The sequence below is a fragment of the Mchenga conophoros genome, linkage group LG22 (genome assembly GCF_057382185.1).
Source record: "Mchenga conophoros isolate Kocher_MC1m ecotype Shallow Benthic linkage group LG22, M_conophoros_male_GT1.1, whole genome shotgun sequence".
In the NCBI taxonomy this organism is placed as follows: domain Eukaryota; kingdom Metazoa; phylum Chordata; class Actinopteri; order Cichliformes; family Cichlidae; genus Mchenga; species Mchenga conophoros.
The window spans coordinates 263,578-267,368 of NC_140546.1; positions in this window are offsets into that span (position 1 = coordinate 263,578).

Here is a 3,791-nt window from a genome sequence, read left to right on the forward strand (position 1 = left end):
TGAGATCCGAGCTGCACGCCGCAATGTCCTGGAGGTGTACAGGTCCTGCAAAGATGGGAGTCTGCAGCCAATCACCTTCTCAGCAGAGCGCACAACACGCTGCAGTCTCTGTTTGTCCCTGATAGTGGCTCCAGCGTACCACACGGTGATGGAGGAGGTGAGGATGGACTCGATGATTGCAGTGTAGAACTGCATCATCGTCCGTGTTGGCAGGTTGAATTTCTTCAGCTGCCTCAGGAAGTACATCCTCTGCTGGCTTTCTTGATGACGGAGGTGATGGTGGGCTCCCACTTCAGGTCCTGGGTGATGGTGGTACCCAGGAAGCGGAATGAGTCCACAGAGGTGATGGGGGTGTCAGTCAGGATGATGGGGGGGAGTGGGGCTGTGTGCTTCCTGAAGTCCACAATAATCTCCACTGTCTTCTGGGCATTCAGCACCAGGTTGTTGTGGCTGCACCAGGACACCAGACGTTCAACCTCCCTCCTGTAGGCAGACTCGTCCCCGTCCGAGATGAGTCCAATAACGGTGGTGTCATCTGCAAACTTGATTAGCTTGACAGACTGGTGGGTGGAGGTGCAGCAGTTGGTGTACAGGGAGAAGAGCAGAGGAGAAAGAACACAGCCCTGAGGGGAGCCGGTGCTGATGGTCCGGGAGTCCGAGACATTCTTTCCCAGCCTCACATGCTGCTTCCTGTCCGTCAGGAAGTCAGTGATCCACCGGCAGATGGGATCAGGCACATTCATCTGGGAAAGCTTGTCTCGGAGATGGTCTGGAAGGATGGTGTTGAAGGCAGAGCTGAAGTCCACAAACAGGATCCTGGTGTAGGTTCCTGGGGAGTCCAGATGCTGCAGGATGAAGTGTAGGGCCATGTTGATGGCGTCGTCTACAGACCTGTTGGCTCTATATGCAAACTGCAGGGGGTCCAGGAGGGGGGCCGTGAGGGTCCTGAGATGGGAGAGAACTAGGCGCTCAAAGGACTTCATGACCACAGATGTCAGAGCCACGGGTCTGTAGTCATTTAGTCCAGTTATCCTAGGTTTCTTGGGGACAGGGATTATGGTGGAGGACTTGAAGCAGGCAGGCACATGACATGCCTGCAGTGAGGAGTTGAAAATGCCAGAAAACACTGGGGCCAGCTCGTTTGCACAGTGTCTGAGGGTGGCAGGAGACACGCCGTCTGGGCCGGGAGCTTTCCGAGCATTCAGGTTCTTAAACTGCTTCCTCACATCTGCTTCATGAATATGAAGAGTTGTGGTGGGAGGAGGTGGTGTGAAATCCTCTTTTGTGTGGGGTGAGGAGGGGGGTGTTGTAGGTGAACAGTTTGAAGGTGGTGATGGCTCTATGGAGGGGGGAGAGGTGGGGGAATTAGTGTCCAAAGTGTCTCTATTGTTGGGGCCGTTGAAGGTGTGAAGGCTGCCTGATGGCTCATCAAAACGACAGTAGAAGTCGTTAAGGGTGTTGGCCAAGAGCAAGTCATCAGTGGAGTGGGGGGTTTTAGGCTTGTAGTTTGTGATATTTCTAAAACCTTTCCACACAGAGGCCGAGTCATTCTCTGAGATCTGCTGCTGCATCTTCTCAGAGTGCTGATGTTTAGCAATGTCCACTTCTTTAGTGAACCTGTACTTGGCCTCTCTGTAGCAGTCCCTGTCTCCGCTTCTGAACGCCTTTCTCTTTTCCAGCCACAGCTTTTTGAGTTTAGGAGTAAACCAGGGTTTGTCATTGTTATAACTCACCCTGGTGCCTGATGGCACAATGCTGTCCTCACAGAAGTGGATATAGGAGGTGACAGTGTCTGTAAACTCGTCCAAGCTGTTAGAAGCAGCCTTCATTGTGTCCCAGTCTGTAGACTCCAAACACGTGTGAAGCTCCTCCACAGCCTCGTTGCTCCACAGTTTTTTAGTCCTCACGACAGGTTTGGAGAGCTTCAGCCTCTGTCTGTACGCGGGGATCAGGTGGATCATAATGTGGTCAGAAAGTCCGAGTGAAGCGCGGGGCACCGCGTGATAGGCCCCGCTGATCGTGCTGTAACAGTGGTCCAATGTCCTCTCCTCTCTGGTCGGGCATTTAATATACTGCTTGTATTTTGGAAGCTCATGGCTCAGATTGGCTTTGTTAAAGTCCCCAAGAGCAATGATGAGAGAGTCCGGGTATGTCCGCTCCGTGTGGAGAATCTGCTCCGCGAGTGCGCACTGAGCTGCCTGCGCATCTGCGTCTGGCGGGATGTAAACAGCGGCCAGGATGAATGAAGCAAACTCCCGCGGAGAATAAAACGGTTTGCAGTGAATGAAAAGGTATTCCAGAGAGGGAGAGCAGTGCTGAGCAATCACTGTTACATCTGTGCACCAGCCACTATTGATGTAGAAGCAGAGACCTTGTTAAGGTTCGTTCGAGTTAGGGAAGAGAAGAAAGCAAGCCCAAGCCGAAGTAGGTGTCAAAAATAGTGGCCGATTTGCAATCGAATCCTCTCGTCAACTGAAGCATCGGTCTCCTTATATTGCCATTATGACATCACAGTTGGATCTTTACTGGAAATGATCTCAAATGATAACAATTCCCCGCCTATCACAAAGTTTTCCCTTATATAGACATCAACTGCTACTCTTAAGAGAAAAACAAGTGTGTATTACATTGTGCATTTTGTGAAAGTGTATCTATCAGAGAAACTGTCCTCAGACGACCCTCCTATTATTACTAAGTGTGTAGGTGAACGTGCGTGTGTGTTACATAAGTGCGTGCATGTGATTACAGGCCGGCGTACGTGCAGAACTACACGCAGGCGGGCCAGGGCCCAACAGGACTAGTGGGTCTGTATGGTGTGACTGCACTAAAGTGCAACAACTTTATATAAACAGTCAGTGTGCATTAATATTTGCTCAGAGTAACACAGATGTAATTAAAAGATTATACTGTCAACAGATTCAACAATGGTAAATGATTAATCAATGATAACTGATTGTGAGAATACAAAATAAAATATCTCCTGATCACACTCCTCCTCTTTGGCCTTTTGAAAAAAGGCCAACATTTAGAGATATTGTGTCACTCCTCCGTCCAGGCGGCTTCTCGCAACGGCATCATATGTTCCGGAGCAGCTGACCCAGCTGAACCAGAAGCTATGGCCCTGCTCACCAGATTACCCAACACCTGCCTCACCAGAGGAATGAGACAACACCCGATCAGCAATAAACCTAGAAAAACTAAAAGAGAAAACATGGCAGACATAAACAATCCCTTATATTGCCCAAAAACAGATGTGAACCAGTCTCCCAGCCTCGAGTTCACGCCTGATTGCTCATGCATGGTTCTAGATAACGCTTTCAAATTCTCCAGCGCCCGCGTGACCGTTCCGTCCGGAGCTGTATTGTTAGGAATAAAGGTACAACATAAATCTCCGAACATCGCACACACGCCTCCCTTCTCAGCCAATAACATGTCCAGCGCCATGCGATTTTGGATTCCCATTAACGACGTCGGACCTAATTGTTCTGCAAGACCTTCCACCGCGTCCCTAGTGAGATTAGAGAGTCTCAACACATTATAATGAACATAATTAATGCGATCAACATTTTTATTTGGAGTCACCCACAGAAACACACTTTCAAACCCGGCCGCTATCTGATCAACCAACTTATACTCATCTGGAACTCCTCTGGGAACTCCTATTGAGTCTATCCAGGTTGGCGAGTCCCGTCTTGGATCATACTTGTGGATAGCTCCTGTGGCTCTCCTCCGTCTGGCTGTAGACACATCCGCGCCTTGCTGTGGAACTGTCTCTAGCCTACTGCCTATAA